The sequence below is a fragment of the Tympanuchus pallidicinctus genome, unplaced genomic scaffold (genome assembly GCF_026119805.1).
Source record: "Tympanuchus pallidicinctus isolate F22 unplaced genomic scaffold, pur_lepc_1.0 scaffold22, whole genome shotgun sequence".
NCBI classification, from domain to species: domain Eukaryota; kingdom Metazoa; phylum Chordata; class Aves; order Galliformes; family Phasianidae; genus Tympanuchus; species Tympanuchus pallidicinctus.
This window is the reverse complement of record NW_026294739.1, coordinates 17,364,116-17,388,888: the sequence shown is the minus strand read 5'-3', so window position 1 is coordinate 17,388,888 and position 24,773 is coordinate 17,364,116. Positions and strand designations below refer to the sequence as shown.

General features: G+C 39.2%; 1 long non-coding RNA gene across 2 annotated transcripts in view; it reads right to left on the bottom strand.

Annotated features, from left to right (window-relative positions):
* LOC128082754 (uncharacterized) overlaps positions 1-24,518 on the bottom strand; it is a 76,259-nt gene extending 51,741 nt beyond the window's left edge. For both annotated transcript variants that reach the window (XR_008207824.1, XR_008207823.1), the window contains exons 1-2: positions 24,369-24,518; positions 15,231-15,362 (exon numbers count right to left, since the gene is read on the bottom strand). This is a non-coding gene — a long non-coding RNA (uncharacterized LOC128082754). The remainder of the gene's footprint in view (positions 1-15,230; positions 15,363-24,368) is intronic.
* Between the last annotated feature and the right edge of the window lie 255 nt (positions 24,519-24,773).

Below are 24,773 nucleotides of genomic sequence, written 5' to 3'. Positions count from 1 at the left end.
AACTCAATGCCTCTTCAATGTATCTGAAATATTCTGAAAGTGGTAGTGTAGGCTTATTCTGATTTAGACATGCCCAAAGCAGCAGATGCACATTCAGCATCAGTTTGAGCAATGACAAGAACAGGGCACTGAAAAATTGTTTGGAAGAGAATTGAGAAGACAGCTTTCACTTTACCACCAAAGTTTGGGACACTAAAGAAACTCAATGTGTTAAGGCAAGATTTTATAGCCTATAGTTTTGTGGTGTTGGGACTTGGCTGCAACTGCATTTAAAATGTATGTGTATATATAAAAAAAAAAAATCAAACTCTCCAAGCAATTAAATGTCCCAGTAAGAATTCTGCATCTCTATGTTATTCCTTAACTCCAGCAGGATCTGCTGTTATTTTTATTAAGACAAATCCTGTATGCTGGTAGGAACACATGGGCTCACTTCTAATTAGCTGGAAAATTACAGGAGGAAGCAAGATATTCTAAGGCAGATTATAAAATCAAAAAGCTTGTGTGGGAGATTTGAAGTATTTTTCCTGATAAAAAAATTTACCCTCTCTTCTCTGTAGCAGGAAGACTTAGCTGAAGTTGGGGGCATGAAGTTTAGAATATCTCAGGGTTTTGATTGGAATTTTTTTTTTTTGCATTTAAAGAACTTTTTCTTCCCTTTCTTTCTTACTGTAATTTTTTTTTCTTCTAGAATTTCTTATTCCCTCGATTACAATACTTCTAAGTGCTACACTGTATATATGGATGATTATTCCTGTAGCTATTTAAACTCAAGTATTGATGAAGCTTTGACTATTCTAAAGTGCTCTCTATTTCATAGACTGATACATCTTTGCAGACTTTTGTTAAAGAGCAGTATTTTCCACAAAAAGAAAGCAGAAAGCCTGAAAACATAATGTATACGATAATTTCGCGTTCTAAAAATCACATAAACACCATAATCTTGTCTGCCTTCAGTACTCACTTGGGATTTAGAATGTTTGCCAACTAGAAAAACAGGAAGACAGGAAGGAAATGGATGGTAAAAACCTCACTTATTAAGAAGGTTTTGCCAGCATTACCCAGACTTGAGTCCTGAGTACCCTCAGGAACAATTAAAAATCCAAGCAAAATGTGATAAAAATAGGGTTATGGAACTGCACTGGGGAATAAAGCCACCTAGACAACTGGAATTCAGATCAGAATTCTCAAAAGAATGCTAGTAGTAGTAGCATTTGGAAGGGACCTTTAAGATGGTCTATTTCCAATCCCCTGCTATAGGCAGGGACACCTTCCACCAGACCAGGTTGCTCACAGCCCCATCCAGCCTGGCCTTGAATGCCTCCAAGGTGGGGGCATCCACAGCCTCTCTTGACAACTTGTCCCAGCATCTCACCACCCTTACAGTGAAGAATTTCCTCCTAATATCTAGTCTAAATCTATAAAGCCATTTCCCCTCATCCTATCTCTAACACTCTTACAATCATCCCTCTCCAGCTTTCCTGTAGGCCCCTTTCAGGTACTGGTAGGCTGTTCTAAGGTCCACCTCAGACCCTTCTCTCCCCCAGGCTTAAGAGCCCCAACTCTCTCATAGTCTGTCCCTGTAGGGGAATTGCTCCAGCCCTCTGATAATCTCTGTGGCCCTCCTTTGGATCTGCTCCAAAAGCTCCATGTCCTTCATGTGTCCACCTGGACACAGTACTCCAGGTGGGGTTTCATGAGAGCAGAGCGGCAAAATCACCTCTTGTCCTGCTGGTCACCCTCCTCTTAATGCAAGCCAGGTTACAGTTGGCCTTCTGGGCTGCAAGCATACATTATCTGCTCACGTTGAGTCATTCATCAATCAGCACCTCCAAATCCTTCTCCTCAGGGCTGCTCTCCAGCCATTCTCTGTCCAACCTATATCCGTGTTGGGGATTGCCCTGACTGAGGTACAGGACCTTGCACTTGGCCTTGTTGAACTTCATGAGTTCAACAATAATTAAAGGAGTGAGAAACTAAGGAAGAGAGGCAGAAGTATACACTGCTGGCACCAAAACCTATAGGAAGCAGCTGTTCTTTGTCACCCTTGTGTGGAACCAGTCTTACAACACAAGGACCAAGAGACTAAAGAGACATTAACTAATTGTTTATGGGATATGTAGATTTCCATCCATTATATTCAAAGTCACTGACAAAAATTGAAGAATTACTCCTTACCTCTTCTGACACCAGGATCAAGCTGTCTGCAGACAAAACATTTGAGCGAAAAGATGAATGAAAAATTTCAGGAGACACCCTTCTGAGCCACATACCATTATAACCAATCTAGCAACATTATTGTTTCAAGGCAGACAAAAGGATATCTTCACAAAACATATGACTGAATACCTAAAAGCTCCTCCAGATTTACTTCATGCATATGGTCTTTCAGCGCTGTAATTTATATTTCTAGTGCTCAGTTGCCCAGATGGGCTTTTCAAATATCCTTCTCACAGCTCTCCAGGTGTTGGAAATAAATAAAATACTTTATTTCAGGAAGAAGAAAACAGAGTAGGTGCAAGTGAAAGTTGACAATACGTAAAGCAATAGCCATTACAAAATGCATTGTACCGTTATTATTAAGCATGCCAAAATGTTCTGTATATTATTCAAGTGTCTCAAATGACAAGTAACTGATCAAAACTACTTTCAGTAAACCACTAAAATCAGCTGTTGATTGCAGTCAATGATTCTGTCATTGTGTCAAAAATCAGTAAAGAAACGATGTTATGTATTAGCATTACATCCATAATTTGCCTAGTAGGCCCTCTAGACATATTATGCCCTAATATCCACAACGCACCAAAAAAAGAGGCAAGAGAATCAAAGAATAACAGGTGAGTAAATGGCTACCCCTTTGCAGAGATTCAGGAAACAAAACTCTTAAGTTTCCTGTATGAATTATGTGTTGCGAACCGTTCTGACCTCTAGTCTACAACATATTAATTATTCACAGAACTTTTGAATGGAGGATGGAACACATGAGAAGCGATCCTGAATGCTCAGCAGCCTCACACAGAGTAGGCTCTGCCAACAACCAAATCACTGGGAGAAAAGCATGTTAATTACACTGATTTTGTCCAGAATATAAAGGTCCAGATCCACAGAAATTATTTCAGAGATATCTAAATGTCCAAATACATATATGAGAAGTGGAAAATACACTGGTGCCCTTCTTTATTTGTTTTTGACAAAAATGTGGATATGGATAGAAAGCTAACTTTTGAAAGATATTGGTAAAAATAATGAATTGTACAGAACTGTAAATTTGACCAAGAAGTCAAATGTTCAAAAGAAATTTGGCATTCAGAAGAAAATGAAATTTATCCTTAAATTATATGACAACATAATTTCCAAAAAGGAATCTAACACATACACACATTTCTATTAGGACATGAAGCATAATGGTAACTGCTTTCAAATTAAACTCCCCTAGTCACTTTTAGAAAGAGAAGTCAAAAACCTGCATCTAAAATGAAATCAAGCACATTCTTTTCGAAATGGGGAGCCAAGATTTGGAAAAGTCAGGTAGCTTCAACAGTGGATTAAGGAATTCAGTTGCTGAAATTTTAATAAAGCCAGGGTCATCTGAGAGGCATGAAGAGCCTGCACTGTTCAGGTGTTATTCTTGATATTGCACAGTGTTGCCATTTATAAAGCAATATATATATCCACTAACGCACATTTATAGACACATATATATATGGGCATGTAATACAGAGATAGCCATGGCCTCGGGTCTTAAGTCTAGATTAGATCTAACCTGAAATTTACAAAGGGCAGACTTCATTTCCTAAATCTGTGAGAGCAAGCAGGAAGAACTTCGGCAGAGTTTTATTTCTGAAGCGCCTGCTAAATAGGAGTACTACTATTGTTTATATTTCTGTACTGTCAGAAGTGGGGAAGGGGAAGTGAAGGAGGTGTTTGTCACTTGTTTTACTCTGAGGGATAAAAATGAGCTCTTAGAGACATTTTAAAAGGGAAGAAGTTGCTGTACAAACCACAGAGCGGTGAGAAGTTCAAACAAGAAGCATTTAAAAGTATGTGAAATACATTTTTTATGGTTTCAACATGAGTGTCTCATACTGTGTTTCAATATGAGTGTTGAGCCAATTGCATCATACAAGAAACTGGGACTGTTACCATCTCACTTGCCATAGTCATAGAATCATAGAATCATAGAATCACCAAGGTTGGAAAAGACCTAAAAGATCATCCAGTCCAACCGTTCACCTATTCCCAATAGCTCCCACTAAACCATGTCCCTCAACACAACATCCAGCCTTTCCTTGAACACCCCCAGGCTCGGTGATTCCACCACCTCCCTGGGCAGTCCGTTTCAGTGCCTGACCACCCTTTCTGAAAAGTAATACTTCCTCACGTCCTGCCTGAATCTCCCCTGCCGTAGCTTGAAGCCATTCCCCCTGGTCCTATCACTGATGACACGAGAGAAGAGGCCGACCCCCAGCTCACTACAACCTCCCTTCAGGAAGTTATAGAGAGCAATGAGGTCTGCCCTGAGCCTCCTCTTCTCCAGGCTGAACATTCCCAGCTCCTTCAGCCTCTCCTCACATAGTCCTACATAACCTGCAAACCCAAAGAACTGGCTTAAAAGAAACACATTTTTGCTCTGCTTAACTCAGTGTATTTACTAAGGGTTGTGGGTTGGCTTTGGTTTTGACAGAAATAAAATTATCACAATCATTCATTTCTTCCAGTACCAAAAAGACCTCCAACTCATCACCTGATGTGTTGCGTGGCAATGCATCTTCAAATACTGCAATTTTTTTTCTTTTGTTCCACTGAGTGAGAAGAAGTCTGCCCAGTACGGTGCTGACGTGTTTGAAAAGAAAAGGTAATTCAAAAATACCCTCCTTATCCCTTTACTCCATATTACATACTTGACATTCCTAAATGGGGAAAAAAAATCCAGTACTTACAGATGTAACACTTCTCTACCACAGTGTCCCCACTTCTAGCAAAGGCACTGCAATTAGGCTGGCGTTTTTCACGTGATCAGAACTGTAGCTAAAGATGTTAAAAATATACATTAAACATCCTTGCAGCTGAACTAGAAAAAAATAAAACAAAATTTGCAAAACTATATGTTTTCCATACAGAGGTGGCTCTTCCATGGGGCACCTGCTAAGGACAGTCAGCAATTGAGACCTTATCTCTGTTTATCATGGAAATGCTTTACTGGAGCTTTGGTACCACCTGATTAATTTTTAGGCACCGTAAAAGCATACAATTCTAAGCAGTGTAAAATATTTTTGTTTCTTCATGCGAAATCTTCCAGGAACTTTCATTCCTATTGGAAAATGAAACATCTTTGACACAGATGACAAAGATTTAGATTTTGCTTGCCTCAGGTGTGCACTTCAGAGGCTGAGATTTGCATCCATTTGCAAAGAAGAAAAACAATGGATTATTGCATGTACACCTGGATGCAGACAGCAAGCAGCAACTGTCACAAGAAAACTTAGGTATACATACATAGACTTGGACACAGACAGCAGGCACGACCTGCACTAAGGAACAGCTTCAGCACAGTGTGTGGGTGCATCGTTCAACAACTCCCATGCCAGAATCACACCAGAAATTAAGTGATCCACATTAAGACCCGACTGCTGTACATTCATTATCTCATATACCTTATTATATCATGTACCTCACACCTAAAGCAATTACTGTGTAGAATGTGACAACTGGGTATTATATATGAACTCCGCATCCTCCTAATAAACCTCACAGTAGCAAGTTTTCAAGGAATTATGCTCTGGGCAAGGTTTGTCTGGTGAAGCCAAGGAAATAGTTCTAACATTTCCTAAATGTCCCTTTCTCTTTTCTAAGTTCCTGTTTCTCCTTGAGACTTTCATAGTCCCAGGGACAGCTACAGACTCCTCTGCGTTATGTTTATTCACTACAGAAACAGTCAGGGCATTGTGTGACTTATCACAATGAGCCCACAAGACTTGCATGTTAAATATTGACTGCCAAATAATCACAACAAGCCATTCCTAGTAAAAGAGTGAAACAAATAAAGAAAAAAAATCAACTCAAAAAACAACTGATAAGCTGTTTGAAAGCATTATCTCATCTCAAAGGAACATCCATGAATAGAAGACTAAATTCATCACTTGTTCCCTGAACTAGTGGCTCTGCTCCAGGAGATAAATTAATCAAATTATTCCAGAAAGAAAATAAGAAAATTCATTTCAAAATGCAAACAGGCCTTCAAAAGACTGTTAGTTACAGGCTTTTCATCTTTACCTGGTTTCACAATGTTTCCCAGATTTAGAAACAACTCAAGACAATAGAAAGACCTTCTCATATTTAAATCAGCACTGAAACATATTATAAGCACACAAAAAACAAATGTTAAAACCAGACCCATAATATATTTGTATATCACTGAAGTTAATGTGTTAGAATGGTATGAAAAGTGTTCAGTGAAATGATACTGAGCCCTGGGAGACCATGGTTGTGCTGTGTTAAAGGCTTACAGCTAAGCCAGGCACCTGATGCTGAAGGGCAAAACAGATATTTTCCTACCTATGCAAGGCTTGCTATTGCTATGACACTTATAGGAAACTGAAAAGTTTTATGAAAAACACAAAACGTAAATACAATTTTTTTTTTTTTAAGTCTGATTTTTTTTTTCTTCAGAATGCAGCTACTCTCCACTTCAGGTTTACTGAACTTGAAAGAAAATATCTTAAATCATCCCCTGACTGGAGAACAACCCTCTGCCTTTCTTGTGGTGCTCTATCTTCTCATGTCAGCATGGTGGGCTCTGCCTTTAGCAGAGCATTGCTCCTGCAGACAGACAGTCAGATTATAGCAGAGGAATTGCTTTAGAGAAAAATTCACTTTGGCAGGGAGCTTATTTTTCTTAACCAGTTGCTTCAAGGAAGGTTGGGATACAATGGAATACAACCAGAAACAAGAAGGAAACTAGAAGGTTCCTGAGCAGAAGAATTCCAATAGAGTTCTCTCGTGTCCAACAATAGCTCACTTCTCATTTCCATGATTGCAATTAAACATTCAGAAAAAAAGTAAAAGGAAGGAACTGTTCATTTTTACATTGCTGTTCAAGTAAAGCCATGGAGACATAAAACTGTAAAAGCTTGACACTGTGATAGGAGAATTGGACTCCAAAGTACCATTAGCACAGTGATGGCCATTTCGCAGCTTTCTCCTCAACCTTTGCTCATCCATATGCAAGTAAACACACAATTCCCCTCTCATGTTACTGCAGCACCCAGGTGTTCACCTGTACTCTTGTGCTCTCCATGCTGTGCACATGCAAGCTCTCTCCAGCTACCTCCAAAAAGCTGCCAGTTTTACTTCAGATTTCATAGAATCATTGAATTGTTAACATTGGAAAAGAGCTGTAATATCAAGTCCAACCATCAGCCCATCTCCACCATGCTCACCAGCCATGTCCCTAAGTGCCACATCTACACGTTTCTTGAAAAGCTCCAGGGACAGTGACTCCCATCGTTTCACTATTTCTGAGCCTCATCTGCTGAAACCGCTGAACAGGTTTGCCTTTCTTTTTCGTGTTCTTGGTCTATCGGATACACAAGTCTAAACCAGCCTTGATAATAAGAATCTGCAGAAGGGGTCCTTTTCTCCAGCACAGCATACCAAGCAGAGCCCAGAAGGAAGACAGGGTGCACATCCCTTTTTCCTGTATACTTGATAAGTTCCTTGGGACACACTGAGTAGGGCAACTGAGACTGTGCCTTTCTCTATTCCATCCACCTTATCTGGTGGCTTGGTTTCTTTTCCTGATCACCAAGCTGACTTATTTTTATCTGTCAAGAGAAAAGCTTAGTGATATACAGCATGTGTGCTGAGTTACAACAGAGTGCAGCTCTGTGCGACAGAGGGCTATCCAGCTGCCTTCTCCTGTTGGTGCCTTCGAAAATATTTTCCAATGAATCCCTCTTAAGTAATCACTCTGCCAAATATCAGTTGTCTAGAAGAGCTTGGTTTTTAACAAAAGGTCAAACAAAATTGCAATGAAAACCCTATGGATACTTACAAAAGGTCACTTAAGACATAAGGGACTCCCAGCTGAAGCACAGGTTACACCACAGTGCATATATTCTGTAGGCTACCTTGTCAGAGAAAAGCTTTAATTCAGAGTCAAAATTGATGCTTATAATTTTCTCTGCACAATCATCCGTACACACAGTAAATGAAACAGCCACATCCAATGATGTGATTTGCAGACTGTTACTCAGGCCTCCAAATAAAACATTCTGTTCCACAACTGTATTGCTTATGATGGCAAATAAAGCAGCAACATGATGAGGCTTACCAAACGGCAGTGGCCTGTTTATATTAAGTTTTTTGAGAGCTGGCCTCAAGAAATGTTTATTCAGTTCTACTCTCGTTGAGCTGGATGAGCATTTCACAGTGAATAATTTATTTGATTAATTTAGGGCCGCTATTGGTTTACAAAATTCCTTTGTGTAGCATTCTTTGGCCACTTTGTTCGTTATTTGAAGTTGCAGAACAGATGGTTTGTTCACGTATATTTCTGCCTAATGATTGCTCGTAAACTCTGTCCTGGATGGCGTTTCAAATATTTGCTATGCAGGATCTGTGACTGGATTTTTAACTCACTGAGCATGGTCTGGATTCCTAACTCACTCTTTTTTTGTGTAAATGTACATGTGAGCTCACTAAATATTTTCCCAAAGCACAGAATGTCTTCAAAGAAGCATCACTACATACACAGGAACCAATGAAACTGTCTACCAAGCAAATGAGACTTGACAAAACATGGAGAAGAAGCAAGTAACCGAAATATAAGATGCCCATGAAGAAAACACCTTTTTCTGTGTTGTTCAAAAAAAAAAAAAACAACAAAAAAAAAACAAGTTGCTATTATTGCCAAGAGAAGGTTAGAGATGGTCAAACAGGATGGAATTAAACCAGGTAACAATTTGGGCAAATCAGCTGCTGGAAACAAGCATAGCAAGCATGATTCGTCACCAGGTCTGTATAAGAACAAGAAACAATGTGATCTAATCAGAGGTACATTTTACTACAAATTATGTGCTTATAGATATTTACCTCTGCAGCAGTATCGGAGGCTGTATCTTGAATTGCTTTTAATGCCTTTCTTCACCGATTAACAGAGCAAAGCTGTTGATGTGTGGTTTCCACTCATTTTTACACTGGTGTAACATTGCCATCTACAGGACTCACAGCACAGAAGCTCTGCATTGCTTTAAGACTAATTTCGCAATCAAGGGTTATAAACCACTGAAGTTGAAAATGTAAGTGTCCAAAATTAGCCTTGTTTGATCAGCGTGACAAACTGCTATTTTACAAATTACCCAGTAATAGTATGGCTCACCAACAAAAGTAATATATTAAATCAGCTACTACTGTCTAGCAAGTTATAAAGCCATGGAATTTCCTTTAATCTAGATGAATTATTCATTAGGACAAAAAGAAACAATTAAATACAAGGGGCTCCTGATTTAGTTACTCATCAGAAATTGGCATAAGTTACATTTTCATGCAATAAAATATAAATTTATATTGTTCAGATGGTTCAGAGAAGTCATTCTCAACATCAGATGAAGATGCTGAGAACCCCTGCAGCAGGGTCTTCAAACTAGATTATCTTTAAGATCCCTTCCAACCTAAACCACTCATTCTATGATCTGTCTTCTCAGCTTTGAAAATTCATTATGCAGAATGGATTGCTCTTCATCAAGACACGCTATGGATATCCCTTTGCAGGAACTAAATATGTCATCCAAAGAGATGAAGAAGCACATAGCAAGAGTTTTATTTCAGGAAGCAGCTTAAAAAATACCAGTTATTGAACTTTTTCCTTTTTTTTAAATCTCAGTATTTTTCAAGATGGTAGCAATTTATTTAGAGATGCTGGTCTTCTAGTGATAACCATGAAGCTGGTTTCACAAAATTTAGCCTTCTGTTAATGAAAAGAAAATGTTTTCAGCACTCAAATGCTACGTTAGGAGAAAAAGCGCCCCGAGAAACACCACAAATTGAGGTGATATGTTATCAAAAAGCCCTGAATTACAGCAGCTTCACTGAAATCTCTCAGTGTGACAAGAAAGAGAAACAGAATTAAGCAGTGATCAATAAGAACTGGGGAAATGCTAGAGAGGTCATAAGAGGCAACTTGAATGGAATAATCTGATTGAAAGTGTGATCTTTGATGTCAGTAAAAGTGTTTATTGACTTTAATTCGTGGAAGAGAGTATGCTGCAAGACATTTTCATTTTTGAGAATCAAATAAAAAAGTAAATGAGAAGGGAAAAGAATCAGGAGCAATAAAACATACAAGATATCTCAAATTTGAGATGAGAGCTTACTATGCATGCAGGAAAAGTTAAAGACTTGAATTTTAGTGGCTCTCTAGTCATTGGTAACCACTAGATGGATTTTGCCTCCTTAATTTATACCTAGGGGAAAAAGAAGCCACAGGCAGTTGCTTAAAATAAAAATAAATAAAAAAAATAATCCCATTGACCCAAGCTGAACATATTTCCATTTTTCACTTCAGTGGTCAAGCCAGAAAATCAATTGTGTTCACAACTCTATTTCAACACTCTTAGTCCACTGTTCTGAAGCAGAATGGGAGAGGCGCCATTCTGCTGCGTGCAGAGGAACATTCTAGTTTCAGGTTTTTCTTCTGACAGCATTACACAGATCTAGTTGAGACAAACAGATGAGGCAAATAAGCTGATTTATTGCAATTTGAAAGCTAGCAGTCTCCCATACTTAGGCATAGCAGTAAAGCTGCTAGCAGGGGACTGTCAGCATTAAGATATCAAGATTGTAAAGAGACTCCAGATTGAGCTGATGGCAGTTGATACTTGATGTCAGGAGCTCAGCTGTGAACAGACAGCATCTGTAACAATGCTGAAGATGTTGAGGGCACAAATTCATACATTATCCTGCCACTTAGTTTGCCCCAGCTCACTCTTCTGTTGCAAGCAGCTGGAAAAACACTATAGGCTCCAGAGAGCAAGGCAGTAAAAAATCCTCTCTGCTTTGACCAAGAATTGACGGACAGGTTGTAGAATATCCCTCTGCAGTGTGGAGTACTGGGAGCTGCAACAGCGATGAGATTTGTCACCACAGCAGCTTTGTCCATGTTATTTTTTTGTTACGACTGACACAAAAAGAAGGAAGCTGCTAGCAAGGAAGTGAATGCACTAGCCTCAGTGGATTCAGTAGGGGCAGAATTCTTCACCTTGTCAAGGTGAGGCTCTTTCCAAAATAATAATAAAATAATTTATTAGCTAGGATGGGGCTGTTAACATTAGACTGGAAAAAGAGACAAGGGAGAGCAGCTGGAAGCAGCATTAGAGGGGTTTGGCAGGAGCATGCATCTACTGCATGTTTTGTAGAGACACAGACCATGAGGGAGGGCACATCCAGCAGTAACTCAGTAGATGTCCTGAGAAACGAAGGCCAAACCTTGTGTTCACAGCTTCTGCTGCCAGCCTGCCCTCTGTGCCACGTGGCCACTGCTCCCTGGCAGCTACCAACAGCTCAGGCAAGAAGGCCCCAGTCTCCTTGTTGGTTTGGTGTTCTGGATTTATCTGATGCAGCCTTCCCAAAGGGTAGGCTCCTAAGCACTAAGAACCCATCAACAGTTCTACCTGCTCAGCAAGCAAAGCTGCTTGCCTATCACCAGAATCTGACTTCACCAGCAATGTCTCTAGTATCTTCTGATGGATATACTAAGCTCCTCACTAATGGTACCTGTTCTATTGAGGCTGATTGCCATGATTTAATACAGGCTTGGGCAGGAAGGCTGGAATATGTTAAATTACAGTAATTAAGGCTTGTTCTTGAACAAGCAATGAATAACACTGCATTGCAATTGTAAAATACATTGTATTTTACAATTTATATTTTACATAAAATTTGAACTTATACTGGAGCTTAGGGGGTAGGTCTTTTAGGAAAACCTTGCAGAAGTTTAGTCAGTTTTCACACTGTTAATCCTAGAGATGGACTGGTTTTCATTAAAGGGAATGAAAATGTTGTTGAATAGTTACAGCAAATGGCTTTCCATGCTGAAGAGAAAATAAATTATCTAACATGAGGTATTGTGTTAGCCATACAGAACTGTCAAACAAAAGAAGGGACTGAAAATAAAAGGGTCCAGGAAAAAGAAGTAGTATCTACCTGCACTTTTAAAAGAGAGAGTGGCTAATTAGAAAGAGAAAAACATATACTTAAAACATGATTATTGTTCTTGCATCCAAAGACACCCTCAGATGAAGAGCAAAAGGGCAGTCCTAACCAGAAGCCCCAGGGAGCCTAAAAGCAGTGAGCCAAAGGAAACCTTTCTCTCAGTGCCTGTGGGGAACAGAACCTGCTCTGTAACAGATGGTCCCTGTCTGCCTTCTGACATCTTTAGCAGCTTTAAGATGAGGCACGTCTGTGCTCGACTTTCCTTTATTCTCTGCCTTCTCTAACAACATGACCACGTGTAAACAGCTCTCTTTGGAATAGAAGTTCATCCAGACAGACCTCCAGGAATGCTGTTGTAACAAGGCACACAAGGCTTTACACTACAATGGTTAAGACTTCAGATTTACAGCCATGCAGAGACATTACAGTTTGATACAAATAATGAAAATTCATTCTCATATGGGCTGAGTTTGGATATTCACAGCTCCACCTGGTTCTGCCTAATCATGAATGAATAAGCAGTTGCCCTGTTACAAAAGAACCAGCCAGCAGCATGGGTCAGTGAGGAGAGAGGGCAAACTTCTGACTACAAATGGTAGGAACAGGCTTCAGCAAGACCCCATGTACTGCAGTCTGAAAGAACGCACTTCTTCATTTTGGGTAGACAGTTTTTCTATGACAGAGATACACTGAGCAACTATCTAAACTGTTCTCTGACTAATCAGTGACAGCTCCCAGCAAACGTTCCATCCCTCAGCAGCCTTCAAGATAGGTAGCTTCACAGCTTTACATGTAGGAAGTGCAATTCCAGAGACAAAAAAGAGCCATTGGGTCTATGTGCCAGACAAGGGGAGCAACATTCAGCCCTCCTCAGGTCCTGTTAAGGAATGTTGTCAGAGTTCTTAGTCCAATTCACCTACTTCACAACACAGCATTAAATACATTTGTGGAACCAACAGCATAAGTGCTGTGTCTTGGTACCTGAGCTATGGTCTGAACCCATCACACAGTGCAAATGCCCACCAGCACAGGCTGCTCTGCCAGGTGTCAGACCCCATCTTTATTCCCTCGCTCTTCAGCAAGTTGCAAACAATTAGAAATTATTTCATATTTACACTTTCCTGTCTTTCCTCTAAGTTTAACTATCCAGCTCCCACCTTCCTTGTGATAATGAGTTTCAAACACGTGGTTATAGCTAACTGATATTCAACAACTGCTGCAAATATATCAAAGATTTTCATAATTTCATCTCTGACAGCAAACAACTAAATTCCTTTCATAATAGAAGAGACCATGGAAAACTGAACTCCTAGAGTCCCTCATTAATCCCTGTTGTAACCTGATGCACTTTCACATTACATCAGGAAATACACCTGATCTATGACATTACTCAGTTTTGAAGTGACTGAAGAGTGCCATTTTTGTCATCCTGTGAAAAGCCCCTCAGTTTCCAGGCATCCTCATCTCAACAGAATGACAATGTCAAGGGCTAAGTTTCAAATATGCTACAGCTCCAAGTTGACCAGCTCTTTTATACAATTTACATGAAGGTCAGATGCAGTTGTCACTCCTGATGTGTATTTTGCACAGTGATTTTCTGAGCCAAGAAGAAATTCACTAGAGTACGCTGCTAAACTGAGAAAAATAACGTGAGAGAATGGGAAGAGGCCACGTAAAAAATGAGACGATCAGGTCAGAAGCCCCAGTACATTTTGATTGCGCTGGCATACTTGATCCAACTTTTATAACAGCCTTACCAGAGAAGCATTTTTCCTGTTTGGATTGCATTAAGAAGTGGAATTAGCTTCATAAATATAAATCAGTTAAGTATAATGCAATATTTATGCCTGACTCTTTCTCCTTTAGGATTTTTTCTCCTCTAGGATTCCATTTAAAAGGGAATAACAAGAAAACCTAACACTCTCAGAAAGAGAGTGGGTTTACAATTTACGCTAATTAATTTTCCTATTGACACAAAACTAAACTCCTCAGTTTATTTGATTGCAATGTGAAGAATAAAAAAAAAGAAAGCAGATTAAACTAAATAGATTTTTTTCTGCAACTGGTAATGTTGTAAGAGAAATCACTATGCTTCACCAACCACATTAACTCTCATTTATTCATTCCTCCACTGCCCAGCATGCAGGCCACTGCCAAAACCAATCCTAACTCCCAAATCCCCACAGAGGTATAAGCAAGAAAAATAGTTCAATTTATTTGAAGCTGTGAAAGGTTCCAATCAAGATCAAGAGTCATTATTCTAGGCACTACATAAAAAAAAAAAAAAAAAAAAAAAAACCAACAGCCCATCCCTGACCAGTCATTCTGTTACTAAAAAAATTGTTTGGAATTTTCCAAATTAAAAACAAACAAACAAACAAACCAACGACAAACCCTTTCACCCAAACCTTACCATTTGTCTAATTCCACATATCTTCATTGAGGAGACCGTACCAAATTCATCATTGTTCTAACTTACTGGGTTCCAATGTTGCTACATCAAAACCAAAACCTGATTCCACTGAGGTCCATTTCATAACTATTCATCAAGGATTTGCAAATATGACCTGAAATTTTCTTCCAACTTTTGCTGACTCAAATTCTTTTTGGCATTCAAGCAGATTAATTTTCTCTCTTCCCATTTCTAACACGTATGCCTTGTCTCATTTGGGCAGTAGTAAAGGTTCTATACAGCTAGAGCCAATACACTGTGTTATGTCTGATTATTTTAGAGAGGCAGAAAACATTTGAAGACAACTAACTCCATGGACCTACTCAGGCTGTCAGTTTTGTCCTTTTCTTCAAAGTATTTACTCTTCCACACTACAATTTAATTATTCAGTTGGCATTTTTATACTGTTAATAGAATTTGCCCATCATATTGATTAGCTTACTTAGTTCAGCTGGATTTACACAGTAAATAAGATTTCTTTGCAATTTAAAAATCCCCTTGCTCTAGTGACTAAATTCCTCTTCCCCCCCCCCCTCCTAATTTTAGTAGAAACAGAAGCACTAATTACCTGCCCTTATGTCAATGTTCCCCCAGCAGCATCCTCCAGTACTGAACTGCTGGTTCCTTCACTGTTGTCATCGTTAGCACTGGAGTATTCTTATAAGGAAGACTTCATTCAGGCAGCCTCAGGTTCTTACTTCTGTAAAAGAAAAATAATAGTTTCTGAATTAGAATCTGGATGTAGTCTGTCCTTAATGAGACAGTAGCATGATTAGAAATTGAGATATTTTTCCATTTCCCTTCCACACGTTTTAGTACACATTTCCATGAAGCAAATGTAGAGGCTTGTCCTGAGACGCGTGCTCTGGCTGTTCATAAAAAAATGTTAATTTGTTATCTCTGGTTTGCAGCTTTCTCAGAATCATAAAATCCTAATTCAGTTTTCCTTATTTTAATGGTTTTTCCCAATACAGTTTTCAGGCAGACATGGAAGCTAGATTTATTCATGTCTGGCAACAGTGGTGATGCTCTAGCCCTCAACTAAGGACAGACATCAACAACATCTCCAAAAAAAGGAGAATGTTATGGTTTAAGCTACAAGACCGAATTCCTCAGCTTAAAATCTATTTCTCTCATCTTATCTTGGCACAAGAATACACTGTGTTGTTTTTTTAATTTGCTGGGATGGCTGTTTAACAGTTGAGATATTTATTTGATTGAGATAGCAGTAAGAAAGCAACTCTACACCACTGCTTTTCTATATTAAGTAATTGCTTTAGTTGCTGCGTTGCTTTGTATCTTCCCCATTAGTTAAGGTGCTGAGAATATTTTTCAAGAGTTGCCTTTCCTACTCCTCATGCAATATCATTTTTGGGATAGCATTTAAATGACTTGGGACAGGAAGGCTATGAAATATATTTGGTGCTGACAGGTTATTGAGAAGGGCAATCTGAGAAAGTTCAGCAGACAAAGGAGAAGTCCAAGACTTCCTCCCATGAAAGGTGACACAATGAAGGGGACAAGGACAGAGATGTGTGAGGAGATGAGAAGTAAGGTAATTTTACCTGCTGACAGGTGAGGATGACAAAATCAGATGGCATAAGACAACACAGAAATTCTCCTTTCTCATATACAAAACATTGCTGGTGACAGTAAAAAGATGTACTGCTGAGACATTTGGCTGGAAAGAGAACCCAGCTGACCACACTTAAGCACCCTTGAGCTTTGCAAGAGGACTAAATCCTAATTTAAACCCGAACAGCTGTGTGATGCAAGTTGTGAAGAACTGGTCGTGCAGCAATTTGCTCAGTGCTGGCACAGCTGGTGAGTCTCACTGAAAAATAGGACATACTACCACATGCTGCCCATCCTGGGAGGATAACTATGCTCTTCTCTGGTCTGACAGGAGGTTAGAGAGACTGTCTAAGGTCAAAGAGCTGCCTATTATCCCTACAGTGCTCAGTGCACCACAGCTGACTGCATTTCAATTTAGCCAGTGCTAAACCCTGAGCGTTCCTTACATATCAGCGTGCAAGTAAACATGCTCCTGTGTGTATCATAGAATCACAACATCATAGAATCATCAACATTGGAAAAGATGTCTAAAATCACATACACGGGAGTCAATGTTAATCCCAAACTGCTGCCAAATTCCAAATTACCATCTTGTTAAAATGCCACACAGTCTATACAGCACGCCCTGTGTTTTTCAGCATGGGAGCAAAAGGGTTAATCTGAATGGTTTAGTTAAATTGCATTAAGTCATTATTCAGATATTTGTATTCAGAATTAAAAAAGCCTTGATTCAATTTCTTTACCTGACTTCCAAAGCAATCTAAGTTAAAATCAAATTAAAGACATTTTATTTCTGAATGTGAGCATGTACACTGAATTTAACACAATTTAACCAGATTTCCTTACCAGTGACTGAGGCAGAGAAGGAATTGCCACAGCCTTCAAACGAAGTCAAGACAGCTTTCTCTAACAACACTCAATTTCTTCAATAGTTAAACTCTCTTATGCATTTAGGCAGGGCAGAAGGAAGTGGCAATGTATATGCTTCACGCCATAACGTTATATAATGCCATCCAATTCCAGAGGCAGACGTTGGACTATTTAGACTCCATCCCATATGGCAAGACAAATGCTCTCCCAGTTTATTATTAATAGCGCTATGACAACACTGTGACTCAGCACCAGAAATCATTATTTTAAATATCTTCCACCAGAACTGCATTGGCAGGAGCTTTTTTTCACAGAAGGTCCCAACTAAAGCCTTCCACCCAGTGCTGAGATTATCACAGTGATGGAACAACCTGGCGATCCACTTCCACATTACAATAAATGTGTGTCCTAACCTTCAAGGAGTTGGTATAGCATTTTGAATTATAGATCAAGGAAAAAAAATTTAATGGGTAAATGTTAAAATCATTAAAGCGGTTTTTCATTGCAAATAAAGAGTGAATGACTCATCCCAAGTCAGCTATCAGATGTATCAGGTTAGGTTTTTCCTCCCAAAGTACGCATAAATCTCTTCAGTCGCGTCTCTTGTCATCTTTTTGTCAAAAGAAATTTCGCATCACTTCCCTCCATGCATTACTCCCCCGGCTTCTGAAAACATTCCACTTTAAAATTTTATCACAGAGATTTTTTTTTTCCTTCTGGGCCTCGTGGAGCGTTATGCTGTGAAAAGCACCAAATAAGAAGATTCCATCAAAGAGGAAAAAAAAAAAAAAAAGAGCCTTAATACAGTTAGTAAAAAAAAAAATATTTTCGTAGAATGACTGAACAACCTTGATATTTTTCTGCTGTGAACCTACGTTCATTTTCACCCCCAAGTCCAATTGAAGCTGCGGAGTTTGATGGGCATTTTCCCTCATTAGAGCTCATGTGACACTCTCAGAGAAGCAAATAGATGGAGCTGTCACCCAGGCAGACTCCTGCGACTGTGTTGTCGTGACATCTCTTCCCCAGCCACAAATACCTCCTTCATTAGTTCACAGTAAATATGGCTATAGCAAAAGACTGTTAGAGAAAAACAAACAAAAAAAAAAAACCACCCAAGAGGCAGGCACCCATTTTAAAAGGCTTAGGAGTTTCAGCTACTCTGTGCATTTCTCCACCTAATGTTTTGCATATGCTGCAGTAAGCAGGTTGGTGGGGAGATCAAGAGCAGCTTATCTTATTAAATGCACCTAACTAGGAGCTGACAGCACAAGGAAGATCCTCTGCATTTGTTAAAGCAAGCATGTGACGTGAGCGTAAGACAAACAAATGCAACCCCTTCTCTACCTCTAGTTGTTAAATGTTATTGGAAAAGCATTTCCAACTGCAGATATAGTTGTATGAATTCCAGCATGTACTCTCTTCATCTAACTGCATCCATGTATAAGGAGCCAGCACTTTTCACTGGGGCTAGATGACAGAGAGGTGTAATGAGCATTTTCTGCTGCATTTCAGTAGAAATTGAGTTTGAGGCCTTGGGAAAGATATCCCCTGTCAACTGTGAGTCTTATAGAATGTTAGCCAGCAAAATGCACGAAATGATGAAAGCAGAATCACTTTCTTAATTGTGCCAAAATGTTTATATGAAGTTGGACATGAATTTGCGACTGTCTAACATTCCCAATAGTTCAGTGATTGCCTTCTGATACTGTTTTCTGGGATTATTTTTTTAAAGCAAATTGAAATTAGACTGTGAAGCAACAGCCAGCAGAGGCTTACCTATGGACCGCTGCCCCATGCCACCATGCAGAGCCTTCCCACAGAGAAGGCAATGGAGTTACAACAGTGGCAGCCTGCTGTCTTCTCTGGGAGCCATTGTTAAAACTGCACGAGAAATATTTGGTTTCAGTTCTCACAGATACTTGCAGACAAAAGAAGCAATGAACTCAGTTCTCTTGAGCTGCCTTCTGTGCCTCACCTTGATGTCTGCGCCCCTCTCTACTGCATTTTCCTGCTCCTCACTTCTTCTCCTTAGGAGTTTCAACCTTAACTCACGCACTATTATCAAGGAAGATTAATTCCTACTTCCACTTGTTCATTACCTCTGTTCATTCTTTAACTCTCCTCACATCCCAATTGCTATCCCAGGGTGTTAATCCCTGCCACATCCCTTTGGGTCTCTATGAGATGACCCTTTTCCATGCTGCCTGCACTGTGGTTTGGAAGGAAGCTCGCTCCCATTTAGACAACATTCTGTCACTGCATAAATGCAGGCATGGAGTCTTCATAGCTTTTCTATCTTCCATGAATTTTTTGACACTGAGTTTGAGACAATTTTAGGAGTGGGAGTATTGTACATCATATTTGGCATACAAGAGCTGCTGGCTGTAACTCAGCTGAAACCTCCTACATTTCACAGGTGGTTTGTGAGCTGCAGATGGAAAACTTCTTTGTAACAAACTTTAAGAAATCATGCAACCTTATTCATACTTAAATAACACTTGATTTTAACTGCTTCCTCACCTTTCTGAATACTGTAGAATTGCCTTCAACTTGAAGGATTTTTAAAAAATGATGTCGTCTTACTTTTTGACTGTCTTCTTTCTCACTGCTACCAAGCTATTTCTTTCATTATTTTCTTTCCTACTCTCCTTAGCACTGCTGCAGAGAAACCAGGTCCATGGTTGGCAGTAGGCACACAGACCAAGTATGGACGGGAAGGGGATTCCGCAAAGAGAAATGCAACTTGCCAGGACAGACCAGAAGAGCAGAGGAAGAGGTATGAATGAAGACACATATTTCCCACAGTTTAATCAGACATGAATTCAGCCTTTTTCACAAAATTACCTGATAATGTCTTTCACAAACTGCTAAGCTGCCAGTTTTCCCTGTCCACATTGAATGCTAGCTGGGTACGGCTGTTAAGGAGCTCTTCCAGTAACTTTTCTCTAACAAGTCCCCTTGCAACATCACTGTTAAGCTTTCCATCCTGATGCCCAGTGGACTGTTCTGCTAGACTCCTGTTTCCAATTACTGAATTAAAGTAAGAGCTGCTGAAAATTTAAAACCTGTCATCTAACAAGCACTGATACCACTGCCTGTAACATCAATTAAAAAAAAATAAAGCGTATTCCAGACTGCCCTGGAGAGGGGCATGACTGAATACAGAACTGTTGTTCACCAAACTCTGCAACACCAGAATGACAAGTACTCAAGCCATGTCTTTTGTCTACAAAATATGTAGACCAAAGAGGTACTCGGTTACAAGCTAGTACTTTTTAAAAAAAAATGGTTTAGGCAAGTTCATGGGCAGTAAGTCCAAAGCCAGACACTAAAAAGAGTATCAACAGTCATGACTGTGGATACTGGGGATGTACAAGAAGAGTGGACTGCACAAAGCAGTGAGGTTCATATACTTTCGTCAAGTAACTGCTTTTGTTGCCACCACTGAAGCTGAATCCTGAACCACACTGAGTCCCAGGATACACGGCCCTGCAGGCACTGAGGTTCTTACTAGGCAGTTCAATATCAAAGACAGACAGAAAGTCTGGAGGGAGACATGAAGGAGAAATTTATCTGTCCAAGTAAAGCTGAAATGATGGTTTAAGTACTCTGATAGGTATTTCCCCTCCTTTGCAACCAGCGTACAACTCAGTAATGAGAGAATTACAACAGAGAAATGTGTTCTGGCATAGTTTACTGTAGCTCTGTGATCCAACCGCGTACCAAGAGCTGAGGAAAGCACGGAGGATCTGAGCTGTGATCCTACAGAGCCTTCTGCATGTCACTACTGCTGCTGTGCTCAGAGGCTGAGAGTCTCTCATCTTAACTCTCTGGTGGAAATCAGAAGCAACTTCCTTCATAGACCATGGACATAAACCCCTCTAAAGAGTGATAAGAATCAGGCCCATCACAATTTTGTGGTGGTTTTTTTGTTGGCTGTTTTTTGTTTTTCAAGTTGGAGGAAGTTAATCTCAAATAGCTGTTCTTGCCTGAGTAAGCTCTGCTGAATCTGGAGGTGATTTACTCTTTCCCATTAAGAATATTTCTCTAATGCATTTATTACCTTGACACATGCTGGCTATTAAGCTACAGTATGCCTAGAGGACAGCGTCTCAAGACTTACCTATCCATTTCTTAAGCTCTACTTTTTCACTAAAATTGCAATAGCCTTTTCTCTTCCCAGCATAAACTTAGCTTTTTTTTTTTTTATTGCCTTGCCCCTCCTCCCCCCCCAACCAGCTCATTTGCAACACGGATTGCAGTCAGCTAAAACGGAAGGCAAGAAGAAAATGCCAAACTGTGAGAAAAGTTCTTCAAACTGACTTTTCAGATGTACTCGTTATCAACTGGTAACTGTTGCATTAAATAAAGAGCTGACTGAGCAAAAAGAAAATTAAAAATTTATATCAAGTCCTATTGCTTTCATTCACTTTTACCAGACTTATGTATTCAAACACTAACAAGGACATAAAATAATGAAAATTATATGCACAACAGATCAAACAGTGCATCCATTGCAATTATTTTATAATTAACCCCTGCTGGGACAGCAGTCAGAGTCAGTTAGCAGCTTGAAATCTATTGTTAGTGAAGGAGAAACTAAGTGAGAATAGGATGCAGAAGGTGTTTATTTCTGTACCTTGGACATTTCTCCTCAGTGGCAGCACATGCCCCATGAAATCAGAGAAACAGGTTTGCAACCAGCAGAGAGATGACAGTATGTAGGTGCTCATCTCTGTGGTTTCAAAGTCCAGCAGCATTCCAAGACTATTCACAGGCTTATCACTTACCAAAACCTACTACTACCAGTATTCCCATAATTTCTAAATATTCTTTCTTCAAAATTAATTCCATACAGTCTAGGTAATATGGAAAGCATAGGCCTTGGTCTGGTTTCCACAAGGAAATGAAAATAATACCTCTGCTATTTAACCTGTTTCTGGGCAGTTGCAACCTTTCATTACATAGCTATTGCAAACAGGCTATTTAAGTCTGGAGTTATCATTGTGTCCATGTTACTTAAGAGGCTGTAATTTTTTTTTATTTTTTTATTTTTTAAACTGATTCCAGCATTTCTCACTATTAAAAACAGAAAATGTTAACAAATACTAATTCAGCTCCCATTAAGACTATAGCAAAAACACAGAAGAAAAGATGTAGAAGTTACTGCCAGTTGTTGTTGGGACTTAATAGAAAAAAAGAGCCAAATAAAGTTCAAAACAAAAACCACAGCAGTAATGGCACAGGCTACATCTTCAAGAAAGCCTTACAGCTACAGCTCACAAACAGAAGTTTAGAGGACTTATTTTTGCACATGCTGTATACATCTACTTAAATAAAACATTCATCCATGTGTAATTGTGTGGCATAGTGATTTTTCTTTTTCACTTACAATGTTGAAAAGTTTAAATTGTATGAATGGAGATGTGAATTTTAGACTCACCGAGTTCTCTACTCGTAGGCCATAGATTTAAACTTTCTATATAGAGAACGAGTTCATTTTGCATCCTTATCACACACATGAAACAACTGCTAATGTGACAACCTCAGCAAACTGACTTGGTTTTGAAGAATTTAGTTATAATTTCCGTTACATGCAGAGATCATCTGGGCCCTCCGTATAGTGCAGATTTCCTTATAATGCAAAAGTATGGCTGAAATTTTCAATTGAATCCTAATTTGTCTTGCCACACAAAAATAGCATGCATTGCAATTAATATGCGTTTATGCATAGAGCACAAATCCATTAATGGACTGTGTTTAGGTGAGCTAAAGGAAGTGAACTAAGATCACTTTAAATCTTCTTATATGCTTTTTGCTGATGCCATGACAGCAAGGAATTAAACATGCAAGGAACTTTTATTGAACTGTCCAGATCCTGTTTATAGTCAAAGTGCCCACTTTATCATGCCACTCCTGACATTGCAGAAAAATAGATAACAGCTAAATCAGAGACTGTCAAACTGAAGTAAGTGTCAGGAATTAAATGGTATTGCTGAATAAAAGCTATAATTGAAGTGCACAGAAGTCCCTCTAAAACAGTGCAGGAAACTTTAGATGACATTGCAGAGACATCAAAAGACCCTGATACAGCAATAGAATTGAGCAGATTGTTTGGGCAAAATATCATCATTTGAGCTTTCTTGCGCCTTATTGCACACAGACATCATTGGGGACTCTGCAGAGCACTGAATTACTATTTACAGCATTTTGACCTTGAGCATTGGAGTTTCATTAATTCAGCCCATTCAGTGGAACAGATAGACAGTTATGAGGTCAATGAAAATTTACAACAGATTTTTGTATCCAAAGAGGAAAAAAAAAAATAGCGCCTAGCACAGATCCTAAAAAGAGGCAACTGTCCATAAAACACCTGGGCTAACAAAGAGCAGTCCTTTCTCCACAGCTGTTAGGACGCAATGTTATTGATCAAGCATTCTAAGAGGTTTATCACCCTTTCAGAGTCCTTGTGATACTCTAATTACGTGATGTAGATTAGAATCTCTAAAAAAGGTAAGTTTCTTGGAGATGGAATTTAGTCACCCTCAAGCATGTCTTATTAACTAAGTGACAAAGAATTGCAAGCAGGAGTTTAAAATTCAGTATTCATTCAGAAGAAACCAATTTGAGAATTTCAAATACTCCACTAACAGCAAGAGATTGGCAGTATACAGCCTGATTATTTCACATCCTAAAGCTTTTCTTCACCCCTACATTTATAGCGACATCTGCAAGCGCTAATAGAGTTCTCTCTAGGATGGGGTTCATTAAGTCAAAGTACTCGAGCACAATGGGCAATGAAAGACTGAATTTGTTTGTGCTCATAACAATTGACAATGATGCTAATATACACGAGTACTTCATTGCTTCGTGCAGCATATTCAACATCTGGAGATTCTGCTCTAGAGTTCTATGCAATCAGTATAAAACTGTAAATAAATACTTGGAAACGTGCAGATCTCAAATACATACCTGAAACCTGCTTATCATTAACTGGAATTGCCCATAAGCAACTCAGAGAATCAATGGAAGAGAAAAATAACGAGTATTTTTATTACTGTGGGCAGTTAACAACTCAGCACAGTACAGTTCCATTTTCCTACGCATGGTATCACTGATACAACCATTTGGGACCTGATTCAATACTGGGAAAGTCAGTGTGCGTTTTCCATTGATTCCTAGAATTCAAGAGCTCTCTCCTCAAAGTATTTTGATTAGAAAGATGAGAACCAACGTAAGCTATTAGGCATTTACTTACATTGACAAAAAGCATCAAAGGATTTCAAGTAGAGAGTAAGAACAAAGGTCCATCTTGCCCCTGGCTCTGATAGCAGCTGACTGAGGAACCAGATAGGTCCAGCACACCATTACATCCACACACACTGTGAAAATCCAACCATTTCAGATACTGCTGTATCATTCATCTAGGAAGAAATTTTTACAATTATTTTTAGGTACTCAGTGAGTTCATTATAAAATATCTCTTTAAAATGTAATATATCCTCCGTTGAACATTTGTAGAAATAGGAATTGATCTATCAGTTGTTACCCAGGTGAGCAAGCTTACTTGGGCTTGTTGCAGGCCGGTTTTGTTCAGCAGAACTACTCAGAGTGAAATTCTGGCAAGACTCAAAGTCTTGATCTATCAGCTCAGCTCTTCACT